The sequence below is a fragment of the Rana temporaria genome, chromosome 7 (assembly GCF_905171775.1).
Source record: "Rana temporaria chromosome 7, aRanTem1.1, whole genome shotgun sequence".
In the NCBI taxonomy this organism is placed as follows: Eukaryota; Metazoa; Chordata; class Amphibia; order Anura; family Ranidae; genus Rana; species Rana temporaria.
This window is the reverse complement of record NC_053495.1, coordinates 179,785,253-179,808,154: the sequence shown is the minus strand read 5'-3', so window position 1 is coordinate 179,808,154 and position 22,902 is coordinate 179,785,253. Positions and strand designations below refer to the sequence as shown.

Sequence of the window (22,902 nt, the reverse complement as noted above, 5' to 3'; positions counted from 1 at the left end):
ATAGGTGTGAACACCCCTGTAATCTGATTCCAGTGCGGGGAAAATAAGGGTCCTGCACCTTTTTTTGTCAATAAATGGCTCAAATAGCACTGCATAGACATTGCATGTGATTTACACAGGAATGCAGTGCGATTCCTGTGCGAATAACATGCTGTGTGCCGCACTGCATATATGTGAACCAAGCCTTGAAGTAAATATATCATATCTAAAGCCAAAACATTTTTTTATCAGTTTTGGGTAGAGTAGGTAAGGGTTAAGGCCATGGGCATCCGCTGAAATTTTTTCAGAGGGGGGCGCTTCGGCAGTGGCGATACACAGTCGCATTTTACCCTTTCTTCGACCGCTAGCGGGGGTTAAAAGCCCCCCCCCCACGTTAAAATGTAAAAACACCCCACTGTGTCCCCTGTATCTTTCAATATCTCTTTGTCACTACTGTGTACCCCTCTCCACAACTGCACCTCTGGACCCCTTTACATTACACCCCACAGCCCTGGACCCCTTTACATTACACAGCACCCTGCATCACTGGACCCCTTTACATTACACAGCACCCTGCATCACTGGACCCCTTTACATTACACAGCACCCTGCACCTCTGGACCCCTTCACATTACACAGCACCTCTTTCCCTCGACTAAAACACTACACTATATTGACAGTATATTTATTTCAGGTCTAAAAGAGGAACCTTTCGGAATGAGGGACAAATGGATTTGATTCCAGAAGGGGGACAGGCACTCTTAATAAGGGAGGGGAGCGCTGCAGTCACCGCTTAAATCGTCCCCAGGGCCAGTTCGGCCCTGCTCCTGGCTCTCCCTGGCAATTTCAGGGGGGGTAAACGACCCCCCTTGCCCTATGGAGCGGACGCCCATGGTTAAGGCCCTCTTTTTTTTCCACTTCTTGCCCTAGAGATACAGCAGAAAGCAAGAAGAGATCTGTTCAGAGTGGGTGTGTGTGTGTAGATATGAGAAAAAAGGCACATAGTTCAGAAAATGGGAACAAGGTGAGATATTCCATAGCATGTCCTGGGTCCACTAGTGTCTTGAAATCACCCCGTATACTGGTATGGCTTTGGCTAAACCTAAGTGTAAATAGAAATTACCTGCTCCATTGTCCAGAAGTTCAAGCAAAGTCAGGTTGCCTTTTTCTGATGTGATGATGGCAGTGACATTTGCCCCCTTCACTGGCAGCAGACCTTGGCTTACTGATGCATACACAGTCATTGGAGTAGGGTAATTATTTGTGTCCTTGTTCATGTGGACGTCTACAGAGATTGGTGGCACGTTAGCATCTTCAGCTTTGGATGTCACTACCAGACCCAAGGCCTGGCTGGATTGATAGTTATTGCATAGGGCATAGGACCAGACTCCAGGCTACAAACAGAAAATAGTGATTTGTTAAAGAACCAATGTACTTTAGCCAAAAACAAATAATAATAATAATATATAACAATATTTATAAAAAAAATACACACACACACACAAAAAACATGACTTAGTACTTGGTGGAAAAACCCTTGTTGGCAAGCACAGATGAGAGACGTTTCTTGTGGTTGGTGATCGGGTTTGCGCACATCTCAGGAGGGATTTTGGTCCACTATTCTTTACAGATCTTCTCTAAATCCTTAAGGTTTCTTGGCTGCCGCTTGGCAACTCAAAGTTTTATCTCCCTCCATAAATTTTCTATAGGATTAAGGTCTGCAGACTGACTAGGCCACTTTAATGTGCTTATTCTTGAGCCAAACTTTTGTTGCCTTGGAGGTATGTTTTGGGTCATTGTTATGCTGGAAAACCAATTTTGGTCTCATCAGATCACAACTCTTTCTCCCAATCCTTCTCCGAATCATTTAGATGTTCATTGGCATGGCTGTACATGTGCCTTCTTGAGGAGGGGGACTCGTGTTTGGAGGAAGAAAAATGCTGACTACGACCCAAAGAATACTGGGCCAAATCCTCAAAAGAGATACGACGGAGTAACTGCTGTTACTCCGTCGTATCCCTGGTCCTAACTATGGAACTGATCCACAGAATCAGTTTTCCATAGTTAGGGAGAAGATCCGGCATGTGTAATTGAATTACACTGTCGGATCTTAAGGATGCAATTCTAGGCCGGCCGCTAGGTGGCGAGGCCATTGCGGCCGGCCTAGAATATGCAAATGAACACTTACGGCGATCCACGAACATTCCGACGGGCCCGTCGCGCTAATTCTACGTAGTTTACGTCGAGTTACGCCGCGAAAAACTAGGGCTCAGCCCTAGCTGTCTTAAGCCATGTTAAGTATGGCCGTCGTTCCCGCGTCGAAATTGAAATTCTACGTCGTTTGCGTAAGACGTTCGTGAATGGCGCTGGACGCCATTTACGTTAACGTCTAAGCAAATGACGTCGGAGCGACGTCAGTTAGCGCAATGCACGTCGGGTAAGTTACCCGACGGAGCATGCGCAGTACGTCCGGCGCGGGAGCGCGCCTAATTTAAATGGGAATCGCCCATTTGTATTAGGAATGCCTTGCGCCGCACGGAGTTAAGTTACAGCGCCGCAAATTTCCAGGTAAGTGCTTTGTGGATCGGCACCTAACTTGGGAGATTTGCGGCAGTGTAACTTAACTCTGAAAAGTTATGTTGCGCTCGGCTGTGGATCAGGCCCACTATCCCTACAGTAAAGCACGGAGGTGGAAACATTATGCTTTGGGGCTGTTTCTCTGCTAAAGGTACTGGCCGACTTTGCCGCATTGAGGGGCCAATGGATGGGGCCATGTATTGTAAAATCTTTGATGAGAACCTTCTTTCCTCAGCCAGAAAGCTGAAGATGGTTCATGGATGGGTCTTTCAGCATGACAATGACCTAAAACATACTGCCAAGGCAACAAAGGAAGTTATGACTAAGCACTAAGTAATAGTGCGAAACGCTTCAGCTGCTATCCTGTGTGTTGTGGCATGTACTTTGTGATCCTGTTTTAGCAATAAAAAGAAACATTTTCTTAGTGCGGCTGTCCAGACATTCCTCATTATCTAGCAAGGCAACAAAGGAGTGGCTCAAAAAGAAGCACATGAAAGTGGAGTTTCTGCCCACCCCTCCAAAATTTAAAGTCAGCAGCTACAGCAGGGCTTCTGACGTACCTCGCCATGGCGAGGTCAGACGGAAGTGGGGACAGGGCACCTGTCAAAACAGGTACCCGCTCCCCCTCCCCGCCAAAAGGTGCCAAATGTGGGGAGGGGGGAGAAAGCAGGTCAGTGGAAGGTGCACTTTTGGGTGGAACTCCGCTTTAAGTCATGGGGTGGCCTAGCCAGTCTCCATACATTAATCCCATAGAAAAGAGGGAGCTCAAACTGCTAAGAGTTGCCAAGCGATAGCCAAGAAACCTTACAGATTTAGAGAAGATCTGAGAAGAAATCCCTCCTGAGATGTGTAACCAACTACACGAAACGTCCTACCTCTGTGCTTGCCAACAATGTTTTTTCCACCAAGTACCAAGTCATGTTTTACTTAGGGATCAAATACTTACTCACTGAACTGCAACTCAATTTATAACATTTGTATCGTGGTTTTTTTTCTGGATTTTTTGGTAGATTTTCTGTCTCTATCATTTAACCCCTTAACGCCCGCCGCACGACTATTTACGTCTGCAAAATGTCACGGACAGGCAGAAGGGCGTATATATACGTCCTTGCCTTCTAGCGGGTGGGGGGTCCGATCGGGACCCCCCCCCCCCCGCTGCGTGCGGCGGGTGGATTCCCGCGGGGAGCGATCCGGGACGACGGCGCGGCTATTCGTTCGTTCGCTCCGTCGCGATCGCTCCCCGGAGCTGAAGAACGGGGAGAGCCGTGTGTAAACACGGCTTCCCCGTGCTTCACTGTGGCGGCGTATCGATCGAGTGATCCCTTTTATAGGGAAACACAATCGATGACGTCAGTCCTACAGCCACACCCCCCTACAGTTGTAAACACACACTAAGTGAACACTAACTCCTACAGCGCCCCCTGTGGTTAACTCCCAAACTGCAACTGTCATTTTCACAATAAACAATGCATTTTAAATGCATTTTTTGCTGTGAAAATTACAATGGTCCCAAAAATGTGTCAAAATTGTGCGAAGTGTCCGCCATAATGTTATTGCGATTTTTTTTACCAAAAATAGGTAGAAGAATACGTATCGGCCTAAACTGAGGGAAAAAAAATTTTTTATATATGTTTTTGGGGGATATTTATTATAGCAAAAAGTAAAAAATATTGCATTTTTTTCAAAATTGTCGCTCTATTTTTGTTTATAGCGCAAAAAATAAAAACCGCAGAGGTAATCAAATACCACCAAAAAAAAGCTCTATTTGTGGGGAAAAAAGGACGCCAATTTTGTTTGGGAGCCACGTCGCACGACCGCGCAATTGTCTGTTAAAGCGACACAGTGCCGAATTGTAAAAACGCCTTTGGGCATTTAGCAGCATATTGGTCCGGGGCTTAAGTGAGCAAACTTACAAAATCTCCACAGGATCAAATCATTATTTTCCCCACTGTATATGTGTATGTATATGCATGTGTGTGTATGTATATATATATATATATATATATATATATATATATATATATGTACAGTTATCATGGCCTATAATACAGTAATGTAATATATATTATAATACATTATACTGGTAAAAGTTGTTGAAAGAAGTAAGTGGTTAGAAACCTCCAGTAAACGTATGGGATGTGGTACTAATTAAAATAGGATAAAGCTGATCTGAAAAACTGCTACATACACAGTTAAATGCATACTTGGGAGCTGTCTTGCCCAAAAAAGGAGTTGTAATTGGGTTACATAGCTCCAGTGGCATCTTAAGAGCATTATAGGCCCCCGGGCAATACAGTGCACTGGGGCCCTGTCTACACAATCGTACACGAGAATTTACTGACAAAAATCATGAAATTTACTGGCAGAACCACTTTTTTTTTTACTGGCACTGCAAAAAAAGTACCTAAAATTACAGTTTTACAAATTTCTTCATTGACATGAAGGTTAGGTTACTATAACCCAGCCTTCTCAGAGTTTCCTCTTACATCAGAGTCTGCAGGATTCCCCCTTACAGTGAAAGGGAACTCTTATGTAAAGGGGAACGCTGCAGATCATAATGTAACGGGGGAACTCTGATGTGGAGGGGGACTCTGGTGACCAGAGACTACCTTATATCAGAATTCACCGCTTTCTCTTTATATCAGAGTTCCCACTTACATCAGGGTCCTTGCACTGTAAGGGGGAATCCTGCAGACTCGGATGTAAAGGGGAACACCAGGAACTCTGATGTGTGGGGCACTCTGGTGACCAGAGACCACCTTCCGTAGAGTATATACACTAAGGTAAGGGGGGGTCACTAATATTTTTGTATTCACTCCCCCCTTACATCAGCAACCACCCGACCCTTAGACTGGCCTGGCGGCGCTATCACTGACCTCCTCTCAGGTGCAACATGCACGGCTCAGTCAGATGGCTCCAGCATGGCTGCTCTGGTTTTATCCTACTGTCTCCTCATGTCTGACTTCTCCCGTGACTCCCATCCCGGAGGCGCTCCCACTCTTGACTCCTCTTTAGACTCTTCCTCAGAGACTGTAGACACGATACAGTTCTACAGTTCTGACCCGCTGCTCTCCACCATTTTTTACTGGGGTTGCTGGGCAGCCGATGGGGGCCCCCCAGGCAAGTGGGGCCCCCGGGCAACTGCCCAGCGTGCCCAATGGAAAAGACAGCCCTGCATAGCTCTGTCATTTAGCACAATCAGCCTGGTTATTTGACTTCTCTCTCCTTCAGTCAGTAATACAATTGGGTTTCCTCCCTGCCGCAATCTGTGATTGGACAGTGAAGGACGGAGAACAGGATGATGGGGTTACTTTTCTCTCCTTCTGTTATCATGTTGCATGTTAGCACATGTGAATGCAGAACACATGACTGGTTGCCACATCCTCCGAGAGTCTGAGTGCTGTTACACAGTAAAGTCTAATTCAGGCATTTTTATTAGTTGAATTTCAATTTTTTTTTTACATTATACTGTAATTGCATTCATTTGTGTTTTTTTAATATTGAAAAATTCAGCTTTAAAGGGGTTTTAAAGGTAAAAAAAAAAAATCCTAAATAGCTTCCTTTACCTTAGTGCAGTCCTCCTTCACTTACCTCATCCTTCCATTTTGCTTTTAAATGTCCTTATTTCTTCTGAGAAATCCTCACTTCCTGTTCTTCTGTCTGTAACTCCACACAGTAATGCAAGGCTTTCTCCCTGGTGTGAAGTGTTGTGCTTGCCCGCTCCCTTGGACTACAGGAGAGTCAGGACACCCGCTAACACACAGCTCCTTTATCTGCAACGTAGAGAGCGTCCTGACTCTCCTGTAGTCCAAGGGAGGGGGCGAGCACGACACTGCACACCATGGAGAAAGTGTCGCATTACTGTGTGGAGTTACAGACAGAAGAACAGGAAGTGAGGATTTCTCAGAAGAAATAAGGACATTTAAAAGCAACATTTAAGGATGAGGTAAGTGAAGGAGGACTGCACTAAGGCAAAGGAAGCTATTTAGGAAAAAAAAATATGTACCTTTACAACCCCTTTTAACCACTTGCCGTCGCCGCACCGTCATAATACGTCCACAAGGTGGCTCTCCTAGGCGAGATCACGTATTATGACGTCCTGCCTTTTAGCCGCCACTAGGGGCGCGCGCGCGCCGTCGGAGGCGCACGCGCGCGCCCCCCGCTCGCCCCCGACTCCCGTGCGTGTGCCCGGCGGGCGCGATCGCCGCCGGGCACACGCGATCGCTCGGTACAGAGCGGGGAACGGGAGCTGTGTGTGTAAACACACAGCTCTCGTTCCTGTCAGCAGGGGAAATGCTGATCTTCTGTTCATACAATGTATGAACAGAAGATCAGTGTTTCCCCTAGTGAGGCCACCCCCCCCCCCCACAGTAAGAACACACCCAGGCATACTTAACCCCTTCCCCGCCCCCTAGTGTTAACCCCTTCACTGCCAGTGGCATTTTTATAGTAATCTAATGCATTTTTATAGCACTGATCGCTATAAAAATGCCAATGGTCCCAAAAATGTGTCAAAAATGTCCGAAGTGTCCACCATAATGTCGCAATACCGAAAAAAAAATCGCTGATCGCCGCCATTACTAGTAAAAAAAATATTAATAAAAATGCCATAAAAATACCCCCTATTTTGTAAACGCTATAACTTTTGCGCAAACCAATCAATAAACGCTTATTGCGATTTTTTTTTACGAAAAATATGTAGAAGAATACGTATCGGCCTAAACTGAGGAAAAAAAATGTTTTTTTATATATTTTTGGGGGATATTTATTACAGCAAAAAGTAAAAAATATTCATTTTTTTCAAAATTGTCGTTCTATTTTTGTTTATAGCGCAAAAAATAAAAAACGCAGAGGTGATCAAATACCACCAAAAGAAAGCTCTATTTGTGGGAAAAAAAGGACGCCAATTTTGTTTGGGAGCCACGTCGCACGACCGCGCAATTGTCTGTTAAAGCGACGCAGTCCCGAATCGCAAAAAGTACTCTGGTCTTTGGGCAGCAATATGGTCCGGGGGGTAAGTGGTTAAAGTGAAAAAAAAAAAAAAAAAATTCTAACGGCTCTATAGCAGAGTGAATTGCAGAGATCGGGCAATGCTATTTTAGTTTATTTTTAACATCTTAATGCCACCAGATATTGGTGGAAAAAAAAAAAATAGATTTCTTGGTAAATACCAGTGATACAAATTGCAAAAACAACCTTGCAATAAACACATAGGGGCAGATCCACAGAGATCTGCACCCGCGCAGCGTATCAGAGATACGCTACGCCGCCGTAACTTTCCCGGCTTTGGTTCGAATCCTGAAAGATTTTGCGCCGTAAGTTACGGCGGCGTAGTCTATCTCTGGCGGCGTAACGGCGCGTAATTCAAATCGGCGAGTAGGGGGCGTGTTTCATTTAAATGAAGCGCGTCCCCGCGCCGAACGAACTGCGCATGCTCCGTTTCTAAATTTCCCGCCGTGCATTGCGCTAAATGACGTCGCAAGGATCTGCCACATAGAGAGAGGTTTACTAAAACTGGTGCACACAGAATCTGGCACAGTTGTGCACAGTAACCAATCAGCTTCCGGGTTTTATTGTCATAGCTTAATTGAACAAGCTGAAGAAGCCGATTGGCTACCATGCTACAAACTCTGTGTGCACCAGTTTTAGTACATCTCCGCAATACTGTCCAAGAATGTCCAAAAAATGCAAAGAAGTTAGTTCTTAATAACGTTTCCAGCTAATAAAGCGGGGAAAAGTATATTACCACGGCTGAACCAGGAATCTTCAGTCTGCTTAGATGGGAAGTGTCGTGGATAGTGAACTTGTCTGTAGAATACAAATTTCCTGCCGGATCTGTCAGCTGGATATCTGGTGCAGCAGACTGCCAGGTAATGGTGAAGAAAGTCTCCGCACCCAATGTACTGTCTACTAGGACAGTGCCATTAAAGCAGTGGCCTGGATTTGCATTTGAACTGATGCTTTCTAGCTGTAACAGGAAAGAAATAAATGTATTTAAAAGGGTCTTTTATCTATGTCAGAGCAAAACATTCATATCACCTTTAGGACCAGAACAATTGGTGCTTTTCAGTGCTACAACAGTTTAAAGAAGTGCTCCAGGCTCCCCGCAAAAAATCTGAATCGGTCAAAAACTACAAATATACTGTGTCTTCTGACTTTTAATATAAGGACACTTACCTGTCCAGGGATCCAGCGATGTCCCCACCCAAGCTGATTCTTCAATCGGCTTTGGGTGCGTGTGCCGGCATTTTAAGTTAGAAAAACCGGCAGTGAAACCTTGCTGCTTTCCTACTTTACATGCGCATAGCGTACTGTACTTTATGAATGGTCCGCAGTATTCTAGGACTCGTGATGTGTCTCAGAAGATAAACTTCCAGCTTAGATCGATGTGTCGCATCTGACCAGAAGTAGAAGCAGGTAAAACCAGGTACAATCTCCCCCTCCCCCCCAAAAGGGCCAAATGTGGCAGTGGAGGGGGGGGGGATGCAAACAAGTGGAACATTCCTTTTTCAGTGAAGTTCCGTTTAACCACTTCCATACAGGGCACTTACGCACCTTCCTGCCCAAGCCAATTTTCAGCTTTCAGCACTGTCGCACTTTGAATGGCAATTGCGCGGTCGTGCTACACTGTACCCAAACAAAATTGGCGTCCTTTTTTACCCACAAATAGAGCTTTCTTTTGGTGGTATTTGATCACCTCTGCGATTTTTTTTTTTATTGTGCAACAACTAAAAAAAGACTGAAAATTTTGAAAAAAAATTATGTTTTTATTTTTTTCTGTTAATTTTTTTGTAAATACGTTTTTCTCTTTCAATTACGGGCACTGATATGGTGGCACTGATGGGCACCGATGAGATGGCACTGATGGGCATCGATGAGGTAGTACTGACGGGCACAGATGAGGTGGCACTGATTGGCGGCGCTGGTATGCAGCACTGATGGGCACTCATAGGCGGCACTGATGGGCACACATAGGCGGCACTGATGGGCACACATAGGCGGCACTGATGGGCACTCTTGGGCGGCACTGGGCACTCTTGGGCGGCACTGATGGGCACACATAGGCGGCACTGATGGGCACTCTTGGGCGGCACTGGGCACTCATAGGCGGCACAGATGGGCACTCATGGGCAGCACTTACGGGTGGCACTGATGGATACTTATGGGTGGCACAGATGGGCACTGATAGGTGGGCACTGGGCATGGATGGGCACTGTGGGGTGGCACTGGACACTGGGGTGGCACTGATGGACACTGTGGGGCAGCACAGGTGATTTACCCAGGTTGCCAGTCAGTGCCCATATGTGGGCACTGATTGGCATCTTTTTTTTTTTTTAATGCTTTATTTATTTTTTATTTATTTTTCAGGCTTTTTTTTTTTTTTGGCCCACCCTGGTGGTCCAGGGTGGGCTTCCCTGGTGGTCCATGTGGCGATCCGAGGGGGGGCTGCGCTGATAAACAATCAGCGCGAACCCCCCATGTCAGGAGAGCCGCCGATCGGCTCTCCTCTACTCGCGTCTGTCAGACGCAAGTGGAGGAAGAGCCATCGACGGCTCTTCCTGTTTACATCGTGATCAGCCGTGATTGGACACGGCTGATCACGTGGTAAAGAGTCTCCGCCGGAGGCTCTTTACCGAGATCGGAGATGCAGGGTGTCAGACTGACACCCCGCATCACCGATCGCCGCGCTGCGCGCCCCCACGGGCGCGCGCGGCATGAAATCCTGCAGGACGTTCGTGAACGTCCTGTCAGGATTTCACAACCACTTCCCGGACGTAAATCGGCTATAGGCCGGGCGGGAAGTGGTTAAACTACCAGAATTTTTATTCTGTAAGATGTCCATCTGCATTTTCTACTTTTTACCTGACCAATTGCCAGCTTTAATGGCTATATTTAAAGGAGTTGTAAAGAAATGTTTTTATTTCACCTTAATGCAATCTATGCATTAAGGTGAAACAACATCTGATGACGCCGCCCCCCCCCCCTGAGCCCCCGTTTTACTTACCTGACCCTTCGAAAGTCCCGCACTCGGCCCTGAGATCCTCTTCGCCGCTTAGCCTGGCCGCTGATTGGCTAGAGCGGATGGATTAAGAGCAGCGCAGCTATTGGCTGGCGCTGCTGTCAATCACATCCAGTGACACGGCGCGCCAAGGGGCGGGGCCGAGTGATACAGTGAGCGGCTATGGCTCACCACCATGCGAGCGCTCTCGCATGACTGTGGTGGGTTCTTGCGAGGAGGACCAGAGACAGCCGCAGGGGGACCCAAGAAGACGTGGATCGGGGCCACTCTGTGCAAAACGAACTGCACAGTGGAGGTAAGTATAACATGATGTGCATTAGAACAGAGGCTCTCATTTAATTTAACTTTTAGATGTGACCTGCATTTTTATTTGTGTTTTGTACTATAGATTGCACATTAGAAAACTGTAGTTAAAAATTGACATTACCTGATTAACCCTCTGAGTGAAATCCACATTTTCATTTGACATTCCAATAAAAGCATTAATGAGATCATTGGACTGAAGATTATCTGTTGCAAAATATTTCAAACCACCTGAATAAAAAATAAAATTACTGTTATTAGTAACTATGTTTCTTGTTTCTTGTCTCACTATCTTGTTGCTCACACTGCTCTGTGGTCTAGTATCACACCTGTCACATCGGTCTCCAACAATAGAATAAAAAATAAAAAATCACAGGCTTAATTTATGAAAATAATTCGGCAAGAAATTTTGTTGCCATTCTTAAAGTGGAGGTTCACCCAAATAACATTTATAGAAGACCAAATTCTTTATACTACCAGCATGTACAGTCGGCACTGTTTTTTTTTTTTTAGTCTGTACATACCTTATAATCTATATTTGCAATCCGGGTTCTGGGTACTTCTCCCGCGGGAGTAGGCGTTTCCAAGCTGAGCCGCAATGTAATCTGGGCGTTCGCCCAGATGATTGATGTCTATCAGAAAATGTTCCCCCCGGCGGATAAGGCCCCGCCCCCCGTATTACGTAGGCGCGTCACGGAGTTTCCGAAAGGAGCCGAACATTTAAAGGGGCGAGTCGGCTCTACACGGCGCCTGCGCACTGACTAGGAGCCGTGTAGAGCTGACTGCGCAGGCGCCGTATAGAGCCGACTCGCAGCTTTACCTGTTTGGCTCCTTTCGGAAACTCTGTGACGCGCCTACACGGGGGGTGGGACCTTATGCCACCCCCTGGATGGCTAGCATTGACGTCCCAGCATTGGATCAGCGTTATGTCCATCATAGGATCTGGGCCAAAGGGCAGGACTGGCCGTGACGCCGAGCCGAGTACACCTGAGGTCCGCCTCATTTCTATTTCGGCAAGGCTGCAGATGGGTACATATCAGGCTGCAGTGAGGAGCAAAGCTGCAGATGGGCACCGATTAGGCTGCAGTGAGGAGCAAGGCTGCAGATGGGCACAGATAAAATCCTTAAACTTTCCTATTAAAACGGGGTGCGTGTAAGGCCCCGTACAGACGACCGAACATGTCTGCTGAAACAGGTCCGAGGACCAGTTTCAGCAGACATGTTCGGTCGTCTGTACAGCCGAGCGGGCAAATATTTCCAAACTTGTTTAGAAACAGCCTGCTGGAATCCTGTCCGTCGGACATGTTCGGTCGTCTGTACAGACCTACCGTACATGTCCGAGCGGCTGCCATCCCTCGCATGCGTCGAATGACTTCGACGCATGCGTGGAAGCATTAACCTTCCTGCGTCGCCGCGTCATCGTCGCGGCGACGGCGCGGACACGTCACTGCGTTGTCTGTCCACGCGGATTGCCTCTAATTTCTGTCTGATGGTGTGTACAACCATCAGACAGAAATCTCCGACCGGCGGACCGAAATCTCCGGCGGACCGTTTTCAGCGGACTGTCCGGTCGTGTGTACAAGGCCTTATACAACGATAAATATGGTATATATTCCCCAGGGAATACTGCCTGCCATCACGCCCCATAGAGGTGAATGGGGGCTGCACCGCACTTTGTCCAATGGACATGAATGCAGCATGGTGAACAGGAATTTCAGTGTAGGAGAAGGCATATTCCATTGCAATTGCAGGGAAGTCGCTACTTTCCCCCAGAATCCAAGGCCCATGTAAAAAAGACTAAGGGAATCTGGAAGTAAGCAGTAAATGTGGCCAGTGATGTGTAGGGGTACCGTTTGACTTCTTAGAGGATATGTAGTCTGTCCACCATGGCACCGTAACAAAAAAGGCACAAAGTGCCCAAGACAATCACATCTCTTTTTTTTTTTTTTTAAACGAATGAAGAGTCCTATTGGTTGATGTAAGTAATTAGTTCTATTTTTACTCTAGTTTCTGTAAACCATCCCTCTCTAGTATCGGTCACTGTTAATGACATATGCAGTATATATTTCCCTCCAATCTCGTCTCAGTACAAGATTTCTGATCTACCTCTCACCTGTCATATCAGCGATCTCTTCCAAATCCTTTGGTGCTCCAGAGCTCAAAGCAATCGTATGAATAATGGCTCCACTGCTTTTAATGGCAGGAAAACACATGCTGGTGATCTGAAGATCATCGCCATCTGCCAGAAATATGATTTCAGTTCCATCTAATGATCCAAAAAGTTTCTTGTTCACCTGGGTGATAACAGGAGTTGGTTTTACTTCCTTCATACTACAAACATACCCCAGACACAAAATCAAAGCTGAAATCCAGGCAAATGGCTAAATATACTGTTGAGATACTTGTGCAGTAGATGTTTTCCCTGCCAAATGATCTGGATTTTGTACCATCCATTCCTGAGATTTAGATCCCACACAGTCAGCCTGGTGATCTGACCATAAAAGAAGAAGCAGACTGATGAGCTCATCTTCTAGGGCAGTGATGGCGAACCTTGGCACCCCAGATGTTTTGAAACTACATTTCCCATGATGCTCTGCAGTGTAGTTGAGCTTCATGGGAAATGTAGTTCCAAAACATCTGAGGTGCCGAGGTTCACTGTGAAGGATGCTTCAGTTTAAATTCTCTCTGCTGATTTCAGGTGTGACTCCCTCTGCTAACAGGCTGTTGAAATGTTAATTGATCTAGTGTGTTGTGTGAAGAAGCCCTGTGGTTACTGTTTACTGTGATTAGAAGGGGCTCAGGTTAATTATTCTGATTGCTTCATTGTGGTCAGGCTGTCTAGATAATGTATTCTGTTACACCTAGTAATTAACTCCACTGATGTCATTATCTAAAGAAAATGTGTTTTCAGACTCGGCTCCGAAATGTCTGCCCATGATCTGTATGGAAGCCCCAGTGTGAGGGGGCGGAGATTTGTTATTGTAACAGTTTTGGAAATTACATATAAGCTGTGTGTTGTACCATTAAAGTCTGTCTGGTTCCAGCATTCAGCCTTGGCTCATGTGTGGATAATTCTGTGATGTTCTGTTATGGGAAGAAGGGACTGTTTGACGGGGATATCATACCAATACCGTCACATTCACCATCACTGTTCTAGGTTATTCCTCCTATCACCAATGTTCTTTGTCAGCTTGTGCATTAAACACTGGATTGGTTCCCAGTTATGCCTCTTCCTCTCAAAAGGAGTTTACAAAAGGCCGATACCAAATCAAATTCAGGAACTTAGACTAGTTAGATTTAAAGTTACATTGAATAACTATTTAATTTATATGTAACTACATAGATTGTGTTTTTTTTTTATCTGACTGGAGTTCTGCTTAAAGTTGAATTCCAGAATGCCTTTTTTGCATAGTTAATTGGTCCAGCTCGGATATATATATATTAGGGCTGTTACTCATCAAAATTTTTCTGTTCGATTAATCGTTTCTTTTTTAAAATCGATTATTCGACTAATTTCGATTAATTATAACGCACATACAGATCCAACTACTTTTAGCTGATCTCCTTGCAGGCCGATTCCCAACCACTGGAAAAATGGATAGCAGGATACAAAAAACACACAAAGGCAGCGCTCGATAGGAATAGCATTAAAACTTTTATAGTCTTCAAGTAGGTAATATAAATATTGCACTGGAGATAAAATCGATGTAGCTACATAAACTGTAAAAATGGTGCGAGTAATACCAAACGGTAGCAAAAGCAGTCATAAAAACATGTAGCTAAGTATGATACTGGTATAAAAATGTGTACAACGATACCACTGCTGAATCCAGATGAGGAGAGGTTAACATCAGTCCGTCGGCATGTAGATGTCCCGTGAAGGGAACTATCACAACTCCCAGTGGATGGTTGTAGAATCCCAGGTTGATAAATGGAAATGATAGAGGGAAGTGTAACAGCCCTTGCGTGTGGCAGATAGTAAGGTCCCGCCGGCATGCGAAAGCACAGCAAAGGAGCCCTTCAGATGGACACGGCAAGCCCCGCCGGTGTCCGTGACGTTACTGGATCTCCGCCGGAACTCCATGAAGGCCCAGAAGCCGGCGGAGAGGCGAGTACCAATCAAAAGAATTTTAATCGATCAAAGAAATTTTGATCGATCAAAAAAATTAAAGATTAATCGATTAATTAAAAGTTAATTTGCACAGCCCTAATATATATATATATATCACAGTATCTCACAAAAGTGAGTACACCCCTCACTTTTTTGTAAATATTTTATTATATCTTTTCATGTGACAACGCTGAAGAAATGACACTTTGCTACAATGTAAAGTAGTGAGTGTACAGCTTGTATAATAGTGTACATTTTCTGCCCCCTCAAAATAACTCAACACACAGCCATTAATGTCTAAACCGCCGGCAACAAAAGTGAGTACATGTTCAAATTTTGCCCAAAGTGACAATATTTTGTGTGGCCACCATTATTTTCCAGCACTGCCTTAACCCTCTTGGGCTTGGAGTTCACCAGAGCTTCTCAGGTTGCCACTGGAGTCCTCTTCCCCTCCTCCATGATGACATCACAGAGCTGGTGGATGTTAGAGACCTTGCACTCCTCCACCTTTCGTTTGAGGATGCCCCACAGATGCTCAATAGGGTTTAGGTCTGGAGACATGCTTTGCCAGTCCATCACCTTCAGCTTCTTTAGCAAGGCAGTGGTCATCTTGGAGGTGTGTTTGGGGTCGTTATCATGTTGGAATACTGCCCTGCAGCCCAGTGTCTGAAGGGAGGAGATCATGTTCTGCTTCAGTATGTCACAATACATGTTGGCATTCATGGTTCCCTCAATAAACTGTAGCTCCCCAGTGCTGGCAGCACTCATGCCCACCACCATGCTTGACTATAGACAAGACACACTTGTCTTTGTACCCTTCACCTGGTTGTCACCACACACGCTTGACACTAAGCTGAACCAAATAAGATTATCTTGGTTTCATTAGACCACAGGACATGGTTCCAGTAATCCATGTCCTTAGTCTGCTTGTCTTCAGCAAGCTGTTTGCGGGCTTTTTTGTGGATCATCTTTATAAGAGGCTTTCTTCTGGGACGACAGCCATGCAGACCAATTTGATGCAGTGTGCGGCGTATGGTCTGAGCACTGATAAGCTGACCCCCAAATCCTCCAACCTCTGGAGCAAAACTGGCAGCACTCATACGTCTATCTCCCAAAGACAACCTCTGGATATGACGCTGAGCACGTGCACTCAACTTCTTTGGTCAACCATGGCAAGGCCTGTTCGGAGTAGAACCTGCCCTGTTAAACCACTGTATGATCTTGGCCAACGTGCTGCAGCTCAGTTTCAGTGTCTTCTTGACGATCTTCTTATAGCCTAGGCCAGTGATGGCGAACCTTGGCACCCCAGATGTTTTGGAACTACATTTCCCATGATACTCAGCTACTCTGAAGAGTGCATGAGCATCATGGGAAATGTAGTTCCAAAACATCTGGGGTGCCAAGGTTCGCCATCACTGGCCTAGGCCATCTTTATGTAGAGCAACAATTATTTTTATCAGATCCCCAGAGAGTTCTTTGCCATGAGGTGCCATGTTGAACTTCCAGTATTAGAGAGTGAGAGCGATAACACCAAATATAACACACCTACTCCCCATTCACACCTGAGATCTTGTAACACTAATGAGTCACATGACACCGGGGAGGGAAAATGGCTAATTGGGTCCAATTTGGCCATTTTTACTTTAATTTACACTGTTATACAAGCTGTACACTCACTACTTTACATTGTAGCAAAGTGTAATTTCTTCAGTGTTGTCACATGAAAAGATATAATAAAATATTTACAGTGTGAGAGTCGGTTCACACTAGGGCGACACGACTTCCAGCGCGACTTTCAGAGGCGACTCCGACACGACTTGAGCATGAACCACAGGGCGATCTGGGGCGATTTACAACACGACTTGAAGTCATCTCCAGGACAGGAGACTTTCCAGTGGCCAATCAAACAACAATCAGCTCTAGGGGAGGGAGGGGGAGGGAGAGGTTTGCCTGAGAAATGTATGATATCTTCCTGGAAAGTCGCTTCAGTTAAGACAGTGATCAGACTTGGATCAGCCTTCCATTGAAATCAATGGGTACAAATCGCCTACAAGTCGGATTGAAGTAGTACAGGAAATTCTTTTGAAGTCGAAGCGACTCGAGTCGTGTGTATTAAAACCGCTCTCATTCACTTGCATTGTTTTTCTCGACAGCGCGACTTGGGACGACTTGAGGCGACTTCAAGTCGGATCCCAAGTCGCCCCAGTGTGAACCGGCTCTGAGGGGTGTACTCACTTTTGTGAGATACTGTATATCCATATCAGTGTTAACCCTGTGAAAGCAGAAAATCACTGTAGCATTCATCGCTAATACAGCAATCGTCGCTGTCTTCCAGGTCTTGTGCAGATTCTGATTGGACAAGGTGGAAAGAGCAGGCAGTTTTATCAAAATCTCTAATCTCATCCAATCAGAGAATGCTTTGCATTTATTAATAAAAATGCAAAGCCATCTGTGAATGATGTCCACGCCGAGCAAGCATCCCCAACATGGGAACCAGAAGATAGTGGCAATCAATGTAGTAACAGTGATTACTGCAGTGATTCTCTGCTTCCAGAGGGATCCCACAGGTATGGCATATGCATACTTACATTTGCCTAAACTGGACCAATGCCACTATGCAAAAAAATAAAATAAAAATAGGGTTCTGAGATGCTCTTTTATCTTTGCTGTGATTTTAACATGCATCACAAAGCCTTTTTTTCTTTTTTTGGACTTCTATGTTATGATTGTGGGATTTAATGCCTTGCAGCATGCTACTGCTGCATAAAATTTCAAATATTCTTCCACAGCGCACACAAATGCAGCACATTGGTGTGAACTAAAACCATAGGACCTATAGATATTTGCATTGGGACTGCTGTGGGCACTGGAACCCTGTGCTCCTGGTGTGAACAAGCCCTAGAAGCCAATTTATCATTTACATTGCTCAATAGTTTAGCCCTTATACAGTAGGTAATGTCAATAGGACTGGGCACCAGCTTGTGAAAAATAATGCAATAAACAGTATACTGACGTATAAAGCAATAAACAAAAATCAATTTTTACCTTAAAAGCCTTTTGAATGGCAATGCAGAAGTTTGATCCATAGGTTGAGGCTGTAGTTGGAAAACGTGATTTCAGTTTCTCGCGGTCTGAGTCATTATTGATTTGTTTGAGCTCAGACTGGGTGAATGCGTAAAGTGAAAATTCAACAAGGCCAACGTAAGTTCCAAGAGCAATTGCCTCAGTTAGAAATATGTCTACTGCTTGGTGAACTCTCCACAAACGATTGTTCTGCAGACAGAAAATAAGAGGAAAGTAACATAGGCGTACCTGAGAACTTTTGAGCTTTTGCAGTTCCAGAGAATGGGGGCGGAGCTAATAACAGCACTGCAAATGGTAGGTGTGGAAGAATTGTGCTACCAGTGGGAGGAGCTTAAAATTTAAAGTAGAAGTCCACCCTAATGCCGCGTACACACGATCGTTTTTCATGTCATGGAAAAAAACAACATTTTTCTCGACGTTAATCCCTTTCAAGCTGCCTTGCATACAGACGATCGTGAAAAAAATGTTTGAGCAAAGCGGGGTGACTTACAATACGTACGACAGCACTATAAAGGGGAAGTTTCATTCGAATGGCGCCACCCTTAGGGCCGATTATGCTAATTTTCCGTCTCATAACTTGCTTCTGAGCATGCACGTTTTTTCCCCCGTCAATAAAGCGTACACACGACCGTTTTTTACGCTGAGAAAAACGACGATGTGAAAAAAGACGAGAAAAAATAGGCCATTTTTCGCGACGAGAAAAAAGCTCTGGAGCCTACACACGACCGTTTTTAAAGACCAATTTAAAAAAAAAATTTTTTCTCGTCATGAAAAATGGTCGTGTGTACACGGTATAACACTAAAATCCCTGCATCTATAGACACCCACGATCTAACCTATCTAGCCCTGTAAAGAAAAATCGGTATACATACATTTTCTGAAGGTGTAGAGGCGAAGCCGCAGATATGAAGGAGACACTTCCGGAAGCCCTATAGTAAGTCTATGGGTGACGTCACTCCCCATTCATTTCACAGCCGTTGTCAGCTGTGTCCTCTGCAAAGCTTCCGCCCCTGGAGATCGGGTTGGATCGGCTTCAAAAAATGTATGTACACACATTTTTTCTTTACAGGGCTAGATAGGTTAGTGTTAGATCATGGGTGTCTATGCAAGAATTACATTTTTAGGGTGGACTTCTACTTTAAGCCTATGTACAGAATGCAGGAGTCAGAAGTATGTAATGTACTCAGTGCAGGGGTCTGGGCTGGGTAACCTATATTGTGTGGGGGCCCGATGTATGTATTGTAAATAGTTTAAGATAGTTTAAGTATATACAGCTCAGCACACAGTACTCCCTGTGATTCTTTTCCTTTCCACACTCGTATATTGCACCCCCTATGTGCATGCATACAAATTCCATACAAGATGCATATACATACAATACATGTAAAATACATTCACACTATATATACCTATATGCAACATACATACACATGCACCTTACAAAACTCTTTGGTGAGTGTTTTCCTCTGGTGAACAATGCTTGTTTCTACCCTGGGGGCAACTCTCTCTCACCCAGAATAGAAATTCCAGGGATGTAAGAAATCTATTAATGACTCGATAACCAGAGCTAAATTCCAGGATTGCCAGGTCTATTCTGGCAAGTTCCCAGCCTTGCACATAGGGTCTGGAGGCAATATGCCCTCTATGTGAAATGTTTTCTAGCTAGAAGTTTCCTAATAGGAAAGCTGTTATAAGAACAACATGCTGGCTGTTATTGCTGTTGGCTACTTCTGAAAATGGTAGCTTCCTGGCCAACACATTGCCCCTTTGGCTTCAGTATTTGGAGCCATTGACCTAGAACAAGCATGCAGATGTTTCAGCCATCTCCTAATCTGAATGCTGACCTCTGGGTAGGGAAAGATTAGAACCTGTCAGGAATGCTGACCTCTGGGTGGGGAAAGATTAGAACCTGTCAGCTTTATGTTTCTGTCTGTATCTTTCTGTTCTGGTGACCGCCCCCCCAGCACCACCGCCGCCCTCCCTATTCATGTGCCTGGCCCTTTCAGGATGCCGGGCGCATTAATTTCTATGGGGGGGGGGGTGGGGGTAGGTGTTTTTGAAGCACATGATTAGTACCTGCTTCCAATTAGGAAGCTGGTACGAGACCTGTTTCCTGATTGGAGCCAGGGAGAAAGCCGCTGGAGCCAGAGAGGAAGCCCACCACCCTGGAGCTGCCGCTAGCCTGGATCCGCTGCCCGGACCCCTCACCCGCTAGCCTTGAGCAGCTGCCTGGACCCTGCACCCGCTAGCCTGGAGCAGCTGCCTGAACTCCGCACCCAATAGCCTGGAGCCAGAGAGGAAGCCCACCAGCCTGGAGCCGCTGCCCGGACCCCTCACCCTCTAGCCTGGATCCGCTGCCCGGACCCCTCACCCTCTACCCTTGATCCGCTGCCCGGACCCCTCACCCTCTAGCCTGGATCCGCTGCCCGGACCTCTGACCCGCTAGCCTGGAGCAGCTAACTGGACCCCGCACCCGCTATCCTGGAGCCAGGTAAGTGCCAGACCAATCAGCAGATATGGGGGGGGGGGGGTTGTTAGTTCTGTGCCACCGGTGGTTGTTTTCTGCCCCCCCTGACCAATAAAGCCACCACCCACCACTCTTCACCGCTAAGTGGCATCAATGGCAAACATTTCAGTCTTAGGAGTGAAGAGGAAACTTTTACATATGCAGTTCATATGTACCCTTGAAACACACTTGGATATATTCTTTGGATCAAACTCCTCTGCACACTGCGCATATGGTTTGTAAAAGGCCTTACCAATTTTTTATAAAGAAGCTAAAGATTGCTGGAAGTTATTTCAAAAAGTTGTCACCAACAGTTCAGCTTTACAACAACTTTTACTAGTTGATCAACAACCAATTTTTTTTGTTACAATAATGCAGGTTAGAACACGTACGGTGGCCATACTTCCAGAGACATCTATCAGGAGAGTGATCACTCTTTCTCTATAGCGTAGAAGAAAGAAGACCGGATCAGGAAGGCTGGAATCATTTTTTGGAGGTGAAAGGTAGATATCGCTGGATTTCTTAATGATGTCCCATGTACTACGACAGTCACACATCCGATTCTGCATCGTCGGAGCTTCCATGTTGTGAGTGTTTTCAGTGCAGAATTCAGATATCTGCAAAAAGGAAGCAGTTTTTTTTATGTTTGTTTTTTCCCCCCCATTATTTATCAATAAGATGTAATAGAATAGTTATTCAAAACCAAATAAATAGGATAAAAAAAAATCATGCCTTTTTTTTTTTCCACATCAGTCTCAAATCAGGGAGCGGGACAGCGAGACATGCTCACGGTAACTCCGTCCTTCGCGTCTCGTCTATGGTCTCACATCACGTGTGGTTTATCCATTTTATGTATTTTTCTCTTTTATATTATTATTATTATATATACCGTATTTATCGCGGTATAACGCGCTCCCGCGTATACCGCGCACCCCTAAAGTGGCCCCCAATCCTGTGGAAAAAGTTTTTTTTGTACTTACAGTTTTGGTGTCTTGTGCGGCGTCCGTCTGCGGCTTCGGGTGTCCTCTTCGTCGGGTCCGGCGTCCTTCTGCGGCTTCGGGTGTCCTCTTCGTCGGGTCCGAGGTCCATCTGCAGGCTTCGGGTGTCCTCTTCTTCGGGTCCGGTCCAGTCTGCGGTGTCCTCGCGTCCTCCCCGCTCGTTTCCCGCGCCGAGTTTTGAATACTGCGCCGACATATACCTTGCGCAGTACACTCGTGTATTGTCGGGCAGGCTCGGCAACACTCGCGCTCACGTCCTGTACGTCCAGGACGTGAGTGCGGAAAGGAGCCGAGACTGGCCGACTATACCCGAGTGTACTGCGCTCGGTATATGTCGGCACAGTATTCAAAACTCGGCGCGGGTATCGGCGTATACCGCGCACCCACGATTTTGCCCTGATTTTCAGAGCAAAAAAGTGCGCGGTATACACCGATAAATACGGTATATATATATTTTTTTATATTATTTTTTTTTTTGTTTTGTATATATATATATATATATATATATATATATATATATTTTTTTTTTCTTTCAACTATTTATCAAGAAAAAAAAAATCATGCCTTTAATAGCAAAATCATATATATTAAGTCAAAGAACAATTTGCTAAGCGCCGGAACCCACAGGAACTAATTAGCAATTAGTGTTTTTTTTGGTATTATTACAATCATAAATGATTTATTTGTAATGTAGTAACTTTCTCCACCCCTGTGTTGGAGCGTAAGGGGCCGTTACAAAAATAAGACCTCCCATTTGCCATGGAAGGTCCGCTTTATAGATGAAAACGCTCACAATTAAAAAGTTAATACAAATATAACAATAACTGCCAACATTAAAAACCGACTTTGCCCAAAATGTTTGTTTTGAATAGAGAATGGAAGAATTGGGATCACTGCCAGGATTGTATTGCAGTCTGATTCACACTCACTTTCTGTCCTGTCCTAGAATAGTCAGAGGCACAGAAAGTCAAGGGGCCGGATTCAGGTAGCCCTGCGTAATATTGTGCGGGCGTAACGTATCTCCGATACGTTACACCGCCGTAAATTAGGGCGCAAGTTCCGTATTCAGAAAGAACTTGCGCCCTAAGTTACTGCGGCGTAACGTATGTGCTCCGGCGTAAGCCCGCCTAATTCAAATTTGGATGATGTGGGCGTGTTTTATTTAAACTTAGTGTGACCCCACGTATTTGACGTTTTTTACGAAGAGCAGGAGCAACCTTACGCCGAAAAAGCCTAACGTAAACGACGTAACAAAATAGCGCCGGGCGTACGTACGTTTGTGAATCGGTGTATCTACCTAATTAGAATATTCCTCGCGTAAATC

General features: G+C 45.3%; 1 pseudogene; it reads right to left on the bottom strand.

Moving 5' to 3' along the window:
- Window positions 1-22,902, bottom strand: part of LOC120946238 — a 52,742-nt pseudogene that overhangs the window by 7,693 nt on the left and 22,147 nt on the right.